The sequence below is a fragment of the Macaca fascicularis genome, chromosome 11, assembly GCF_037993035.2.
Source record: "Macaca fascicularis isolate 582-1 chromosome 11, T2T-MFA8v1.1".
Taxonomy (NCBI): domain Eukaryota; kingdom Metazoa; phylum Chordata; class Mammalia; order Primates; family Cercopithecidae; genus Macaca; species Macaca fascicularis.
In genome coordinates this window covers 75,418,033-75,427,315 of record NC_088385.1, presented here as the reverse complement: position 1 = coordinate 75,427,315, position 9,283 = coordinate 75,418,033, and the positions used below count along the sequence as shown (strand labels likewise).

Genomic DNA, 9,283 nt, shown 5'->3' with positions numbered 1-9,283 from the left:
TAGTGTGTTGCTTCTGGAATTGTAGAACTAGTCCATACTAAACCTTTGATGGACTCTAATTAAAGTCTCACCTGATCCCAGACTTCCCTCGGAATGCTTGTAGAGTGCTTAATTCTGGGGCTTTCCTAGGTCCTCAGGATCTCTCTAGGGAGACCTGAGGGTCTGCTGATTCAGTTCAGAATGTTTTGAGTTACCCTGGAGCAGACCCATACTAGTCTTTGGTACTGAAAAATTGTTACAATGTTTTGGTAGGTTAATGGCTCCCAAAGATATGTCCACATCCCAACCCCCAAACTTCTGTTAACTTGATTTGAAAAAAGTGTCTTTGCAGATGTGATTAAGCATTTTGAGATGAGATTATCCTGAAGTATGTGGGTAAGCCCTAAATGTCAAAACAATTGTCCTTGTAAGAGAAAGATTAGACAGAGGAGGAGATACAAAGATGGAGGCACATGTGATGTGGCATAATGCCAAGGAACAGGTTCTCTCCAAGAGCCTCTAGGAGTACATCCTAACACTTTTGATTTTGGCCTTCGACCTTCAAAACTGTGAGAGTACATTTCTGTTGCTTTAAGCCACCAAATTTGTGATAATTTGTTACAGCAGCCCTAGGAAACTAATACATACTTTTAAACTAGGACACTAATTTTTTTAAGAAAACAATAGAAATAGATCAACATATGAGAATCCAATTAAAAAGAATTTTCTCCCTAATATGTTGGGTAAAGCAACAAAATACCACTTATGAACATTGAGAGAAAATGAAGTTTACATTACTGGGGAAGTAGAGAAATACTGCAAAGGCATGTATTTGAAAGATGACTTGCCAAGCACAGTGGTTCATGCCTGTAATCCCAGCACTTTGGGAGGCTGAGGTGGGTGGATCACGAGGTCAGGAGTTCAAGACCAGTCTGGCTAAGACGGTGAAACCCCGTCTCTACTAAAAATAGAAAAATTAGCTGGGCGCGGTGGCGGGTGCCTGTAATCCCAGCTACTCGGGAGGCTGAAGCAGAGAATTGCTTGAACCTGGGTGGCGGAGGTTGCAGTGAGCTGAGATCACGACACTGCACTCCAGCCTGGGTGAGACAGAGACTCCATCTCAAAAAAAAAAAAAAAAAAAAAAAAAAAAAAAAAAAAAAAGATGACTTATCTTGTTACAGCTGAATTTTAAAGTTTGCCAATACTGGCTCTGAGACAGACTTTATAGTTGCTGCAGATATACATAGACCTGGTACTAATTAGAGGATGGTATTTCCAAAAACTATCCCATCATCTCCTTACATTTGTAGCAAATTCACCACCAAGTATATACAGAGTGATAAAAATAATGAAACATTTTAGAGCATAAAATTACTGCTGGTTTATAGCATACTAGAAGAGGAACAATAGTATTTTGCTCTTTGCCATAAGAAATTCTCAATTGCTGCTCAGCTATTTGCCTTGTTCTCCGCCCGTGTCGTAGTCCAACCCTTCTCCCCATCCCAAGCCTGTTTAGGCCAGGCTTTCCTTTTTATTACTATTTTTAACCCCATGTAATTCTTAGGAAAATAATTTCATTCACACTCATGGTTTCAGTTGCCTCCAATATGTCAATAACTCCAAGGTCCAGCCATTCAAATCTGACTGTGCACTGAAAATACAGGTTCAGAGGTAGCTGACAAACTGGCTGTGTTAATCCTGGCTCCACCATTACCCCTCTCTGGGTTATCTTTCACACATCTGGCAAATCTGTTGCTTCAGTTATGTAACATTTACTATTAGTCTCATTTAGAACAGTAGAGGGCTCCCCACAACTACCTGCTGTACCATACCCATCCGATTCTATTCCATTTCCAGTAGGGAAAAGATACTTTTTTCTTTTTTAAGAGACAGGGTCTCCCTATGTTGGCCTCAAACCACTGGGGCTCAAGAGTTCCTCCTGCCTCAGCCTCCCAAGCAGCTGGAATTACAGGAAAGCACCACCACACGCACTTATTTTTTTCTGCTAGCCACATAGTTTTTCATCATTTGTTGATTTGCTCAGGAAATCTGATACTGACCTGTTAATAATTAACTAGATGTAATAGTTGGGAATATAAATCAAACAGTCCATATATTTTGCAAAATACAATTTTTACTACGGGTCACTTGTTTTAGTATGGATAATGGAACAAGAGCCAACTACGGTTAGACAAGTTACTAGATTTGATAGTTTGACTGGTCTTTCCCATCACTGACTTGCCAGCAGAGACTGGATTTTTTTTTTTTTGCAGAGTCTCTGTTGCCCATGCTGGAGTGCAGTGGTGTGTTCTCAGCTCACTGCAATCTTGGCCTCCCAGGTTCAAGTGATTCTCCTGCCTCTCCTGAGTAGCTGGGATTAATAGGCACACACCACCACGGCCATCTAATTTTTGTATTTTTAGTAGAGACACGGTTTCACCATGTTGGCCAGGCTTGTCTCGAACTCCTGGCTTCCAGTGGTCCACCCATCTCGGCCTCCTGAAGTGTTGGGATTACAGGTGTGAGCCACCATGCCAGGCTAGAGACTGGATTTACCATATCGTTTACTCCTTCCTACTCTCCTCTGCTCCAAACCTACTGCACTGCATGTTAAAGAGTTCGACAGTAATAGAATTTCCTGTTCTGAAATCAGTGCCCACAGGGGACATAACTACCAGACTATAAATAGAAATTTGAAAGGGTAATAATGGTAGATGACAAAAACAGAGGCTTTTGATCTCTGCCTATTTAAAAACTGAAACCTGACTTAAGTGAATATATTATTCACATAAAAATCCTGTAATATATGTATGTGCTGTTTAGTTTTCAGAAAAAAACCCTGCATTTTGACCCAAATGTTGAATTTGGATAATTGTCTCATTTATGTGGGTCTGTAAGGAAAGTCAGGTTAAACTAGGTTCACAGTAAAATATAGTAAAAACTGTCTTCATACCCTTTTGGAGAAATCAGAAAAATTAGATTACCTATGAATAAAAAAATTTATGAAAAATGATAGCTCACTTTTCAATCATTACAATTTTCTCCAATGGAAAGCTCTTAGAAAGTTTAACAAACCGTTACCAATAGAGCTTTGTTCACTTGCTGTGTGTTTTCCCCATGTGGGCAGAAAATCCCTGCTGTACCTCTTGATATTGTAAACAGCACCTGAAACACGGTAGACAATACTGAATGGATTTATTGATTCTTAGAGACAAAAATCAGGTAGATATCCCTAATTTTGGATAAAGGTCAGTAACCTACAGGCCACCAACAAGGATGTTTTAAGGAAGCAAGTTTAAAATATGTGTAATGTGGAATACTTTTTTTTAAAAGAAGGCAGCATTTAGAATACAGACCTATTTAGCAATAAGCACTTTTCAAAGATAAACTAACGTCAAGCCTAAGGAATTAGTTGATTAATCTGTTTAGTAGTCTTGTTTCAACAGGTATCCCAACAGACTCATCCATTTTCCTCCCAATAGTCAAGGAAACATAAAACGTTTAGTTCTGTTCTCAATCTACTTTTCTTCTCTCATGTATTCTTGAAATATCAAATGTATTGATTAGGCTGGGTGCAGTGGCTCACACCTGTAATCCTGGCACTTTGGGAGGCTGAGGCCAGCAGATCACCTGAGGTTGGGAGTTCGAGACCAGCCTAACCAACATGGAGAAACCCCATCTCTACCAAAAAATACAAAATTAGCCGGGTGTGGTGGTGCATGCTTGTAATCCCAGCTACTCGGGAGGCTGAGGCAGGAGAATCACTTGAACCCGGGAGGCAGAGGTTGTGGTTAGCCGAGATTGCACCATTGCACTCCAGCCTGGGCAACAAGAGCGAAACTCAGTCTCAAAAAAAAAAAAAAAAAAAAAAGGAAAATCAAATGTATTGATGCACTGTAACAAATAGAACAGACTTACTTATCTTTTGATTTTTTCTAAGACAGGGTCTCACTCTGTTGCCGTGGTGGGAGTGCAGTGGTGCAAACACAGTTCCCTGTACCCTCCATCTCCTGGGATCAAACAATCCTCCTTAATAGCTGGGACTACAGGTACAGATATGCACCACCATGCCCAGCTAATTAAAAAAAAATTATTATTTTTTTTAAGAGATGGGGTCTCTGTTGCCCAGGCTGATTTTTGTTTGAAAAAAAAAATTTGGCCGGGCACGGTGGCTCACGCCTGTAATCCCAGCACTTTGGGAGGCCGAGGCGGGCGGATCACGAGGTCAGGAGATCGAGACCATCCTGGCTAACACGGTGAAACCCCGTCTCTACTAAAACTGCAAAAAATTAGCCGGGCGAGGCGGCGGGCGCCTGTAGTCCCAGCTACTCGGGAGGCTGAGGCAGGAGAATGGCGTGAACCCGGGAGGCGGAGCTTGCAGTGAGCCGAGATTGCGCCATTGCACTCCAGCCTGGGCGACTAAGCGAGACTCTGTCTCAAAAAAAAAAAAAAAAAAAAAAAAAAAAAAAGAAAAAAAAATTTTTAGTCTTACAAATCACAATGTTAAGGCTCACTGACAGATGAGACAAGCCTGCAAACACTTCTAAGGTTTCTAAGGTAAGAGTTATTAATTGTAAAACACTGTGTAACTCCCTTTTACATTTCCAATATTTAAAAAGAGACAGAATAGATGGAGATTAAATTCAATGAAAACACAGATTAAGAGTTTACCTCAAAGAAAAGTTGTAGTGATGAGTTTTGATTCTAAGTTTGCTGTCCCACAACTAAAGATGGAATGATTTAAAAAAACAAGGCAAAACTTCATTTTATAAATGGAATTTTAAAAATTTCTATTTGTAATGCCCATATATGGTAAAGATGAGCTATTTACATTTAAGAAATAACTGAATCAACAAAAAAGTCAATACAGGGTTTTTACACTTTTTAGAAAAATGTAAGTGAAAGACCACTTTGATTTTCTCCTAAAACTCAAGTTTCTCCAAGTATCCTCGGGGACATGCAAAGGAACTCATGCCTTTTCTGACTCAATTATTTTAGTATTTTCCCATTAAGCACCAGAAAAGTCAGTCTACATGAGTTGTGTTCCTAAACTGCAGTTACTATTTTGTATAGGAGAAAATGGTGCTTTTTGCCAAACCACAGCCTTATTCCAATCAGCATTAAAAAAAAAAAAATTACATATTATATATATTATTTTATATATATATATATATATCTCTCTCTAGAAGACAGCACTGGCATTCATTTCACTCTTCTATGAAGTAGGTATTATCATTCTCATTTTATAGATAAGGAAACCAAGGCACCCAACCAAAGGTATATAGTAGGAAGTGGAAGAGCTGGGATTAAAAACCCAGGAAGTCTGGCTCCAAAGTTTATATTCTTATTCACTATAGTAAACCATCCACCTTGTAACCCTAATATTCATCTGTAACTAATGTGTTGTTTCCCACCAGAGCAGTAGTTCTTAACCAGGGTGATTTTGCCCTCCAAGTTCACCTCCCCCGTCCCCCAACAATCCAACTGGGGGACATCTGGCAATGTCTGGAAACATTTTTGGTTGTCACAACTTGAAGGCTGGGGTGGTGTTACTGGCATCTAGTGGGCAGATACTAAAATTCCTATAATGCACAGGAGAGTTGCCAGAATACATTATCAAATAGAAAACATCGATAGTGCTGAGATTGAGAAACTCTTCAATAGAATATAAATTCTAGGAGGACAGCATTTCATAGTTGACCTTGGTTGCTGCTACATCCTTAGGCCTAGAACAATTTTTATACTTAAGTACTTAATTTGTCCAGTGAATGAATATTTAGTTGTTCGAGCCTACAACTGTGCCTGGTACATAGCTGGTAGGCAGCAAACATTTATTAAAAGTAATTATTGAATTAATGGCAGTATCAACGGATGTAACAGGACATACTAAATTGAAGTAATTTTAGTGTTTCACAGTCCCAGTTTTTTGGGCTTAATTTTTTTCCCAAATGAATATAAATAAAACCGGTTCTTCCAAAAACAAGTCTCTTTTGTAAAGAATCAGACTTCTTTCTTAACATGAAAGCCTTTAAAAATGTATCATTCAAACAGTGTATATTTAGGGAATTAGCAGATACCCCTCTATTAGATATTATCACTAATTAATTACTCCAGTAGCTGGAAAATACTTTGAAAAAGTTTGTGTGAAGAGCTTCTTTACAATTTATTTTTACACTTTAAAAATAATTCTGTAAGAATTCAGTTCTTACAGAAGAATTCAATTATAGCATATTTAAGAAAAATATCAATTCTCTAAAAAGTGCTTAATCCACATCACTCAGATTTTTATAACCACAATATTCTAACTTCATCCTGTATTTTAAAAAATCATAGTGTAACATCCATCAAAGTATTTTAAATCGTTCCTCTTTTACCTACCTCCTCAAAGAGCTACTGAACATTACCCAAAGGCTCTGTTCATAAGTAATACTGCTTGATTTACAAAATTATTTCTCAAGGAAAACTTCAAAAGGTGGTTATGTGGATACTCGAACAATACCAGAAAACCCCCTGCTTACTTATTCCTGTAATTAATGAGTCTGGTTGCCCAAATGTTAAATTATGAAACCACGCTGTGTAAAATGCACCTATTACAATTAAAACCAGGGTAAACCCATATTTATTTACTAGCACTGTTAAAACATTACACAAAACACATTCAAGTGGCAAGTAATTATAATGCAAGCCCTTGCATGGCAATCCAAATTTATTGAACTACTGATGCTAAGTTATACAAAATTGCACCACTTTAATTAAGGCTTTTAGTTTACATTTGGCCACCTCAAAGTAGTTGTAACATTAGGTTGGTCAATTTAAATACTGTGGCTCCCTGTTGGATAGACACACAATCTTTACATCCAAACATTAATGCATACAAAGCAACAAGGCATTGTTAAATAAAACAGCAATAGTTACTGCAAATTAGGCCTTGTGACCAATTACATATGATTAAAATTACTTCCCACATTCACATCCACAGTACTCGTCCACCATTTAACATCTCAACCAAAACGTTACACATGTGAAACGATCACTAACAGGCAAAAATACTAAACCTGTATATTTGGTATTGCAAATACACTTATGCATGAGCAAGCAAGGGATTCACAGTGAGAATCTACAGCTGCAGAAGCCTGAAAATGATTTACAAAAATTGTTAAATCATTAAAAAATTGTTTGAAAATATACACTTCTTGTTGTAGACCCCCACTGTACACACGACTATAAACATTGTTCCCTATGTAAACAAAAAAAGGAAACATATAATAAGAGATTTGAAAAGTCTGGACATTTCCTTCCCAACAGATATTAAAGGCAACGTCTTTAATCTAAGACATTATACTGAAAGGACTATCATATTTTAAAGACAAGATCACTGTCTCCACAGGTTTTTTAAAAATTAAAAAAACTATATAGCTGTGTTAATCAAAGCGCTTATTTTGTACAATAATAATGACCTTGAATTTCTTAAAAAAAATTACAATAAGCTACAAGTATCAAAGAAGCGAAGTTATCTGGAGTAGTCTATATAGGAGCTCTTTGGACTTTCTTTTATTATGCTAAAATAGTGGTGCTTTTAGGATTTACATTATTGTACTCTCCAATACAAAGTATGGGGCATGTTAAAGTATACAGTACACCATTTTCATACATGTACAACATTGGTGGATGAAGAATGTCTCTTAGCAGTAATACTGGATGTAACCTCTGGTTTTACCAGCTGCGTACTCTAGGATTATTATATAAGTAAAAATCTCTCTTGTGATACTGGAAAGTGATTAGAATGTGCAAACTGATATAGTAGCTTTCATCCGCCTCTTAAAGGGTACCACCACAGGAAAGTCCATTTAAGATGTTGGTAGGTTTAACAAAGTTGGAATGCTGGCACTGTTGAATTGGGCAACAGTTCTTCAGACCTGTCAAAAGGAAAAAAATTAATTAAAAACATGGGCTGGAAAAAGTAAAAACCCAAAAGGAAACAGTTAAGAAAACAAGTCTTAAAAGTGTTAGAAATGAATATAATCTAGGTTCTTGTTCTAGGCATTACATTAGTGGCAATGTACCACAATTAATGGCAGACCTTTTCATCTTTTCATTCCAAAAAGATGAAGTCTATTCTGTTGCCCTCTTGAAAGTCAGTTAAATGAAAATCTTAGGAACAGAAAGGGAAAGTACCTTTGTGCACATTTTTGTGCATTACCTTCCAAGGATTAAAAAGGAAAAAATCACATTAAAATTGTTAGTCAAGTCAACCTTACTAGAATTAGGATTAAAAAGTCAGATAGCAATATTAACAAAATGGGTGATCCTGTGTTTACACAATTGTAGTGTAATCCTAGAATTAGATCATAAGTATAGAATGCACATCTAACCATTTTTTTTCTAGTATCAGATAATCAAGTTCTTCCTTACTCTTTCAATAAGAGTGGCTAAAAAGCTCGTTTAGAGAAGCAGACAAGTAGAATTTATTTCATGATGGTGTTTTACAGATTTACAATCACGTTATATACTTTCTAAATTCCACATTTAAACATTCTATTAAGACTGATGTCAGAAAAAGTTGGTATTATACTAAAATCACATGTAAAGTTTTTTAAAAAGTAAACTTAGAACTGTTAAATATGTACTTTGAATAATTTTCTACATACATGCCTGCACTAAAAAATGTTTCCTATTTTATTTTCCTGGTGATCAGACTTGTTACAAGCTCCGAAGAGTTGTTAATATAGACGTGGCTGCTGAAATAATTTTCACAAATGCCTAGAACTTTAGGTCCTCATTCTGAGTCTGAACGAGGTTTGCAATCAAGTTTTCTAAATCCTAGCAGACTTGCAAATTAAAAAAGACAGATGGAAGTGTGTGAGCTCAAGCACATGTGTGCTGCTAAGAATGGGCACGTGGTCAGGAATTACAGGATATCAGAATGAGATGATATATCACTAAACAGAAAGCCCTAGATGGAAGGTGGGAATAAAAACTCTAAAAAGATACAGAATCAAAGTGCTATGGCAGCACTGAATCAATTAACATAGGAAGAAACAAGAGTCAGGAATATCAAAGGTTCTTAAGAATAAACAAACAGTTTAACAATAGTTTAATGACAGGTGAAGAGGAAACCATTATCATTGGCAAACAGCAGCTAACAGCTGAGTGTTAAGTATGTGCCAGGCAATGAGAGAGATCTGTGCAGCAAACCCCCATGGTACACGTTTACCTATGTAACAAACCTGCACATCCTGCACATGTACCCTGGAACTTAAAGGTTGAACGGGAAAAAAAAAGTGACTGGTGCATGATGAACATC

At 37.1% G+C, this 9,283-nt stretch overlaps 1 protein-coding gene across 22 annotated transcripts in view; it reads right to left on the bottom strand.

The window, feature by feature from the left end:
• Nucleotides 1-6,652: 6,652 nt before the first annotated feature.
• Nucleotides 6,653-9,283, bottom strand: part of RAP1B (RAP1B, member of RAS oncogene family) — a 50,468-nt gene continuing 47,837 nt past the window's right edge. For all 22 annotated transcript variants that reach the window (XM_045365582.3, XM_045365584.3, XM_045365581.3 and 19 more), the window contains one exon: nucleotides 6,653-7,895. The gene's annotated coding sequence lies outside the window, so the exon portion shown is untranslated. The remainder of the gene's footprint in view (nucleotides 7,896-9,283) is intronic.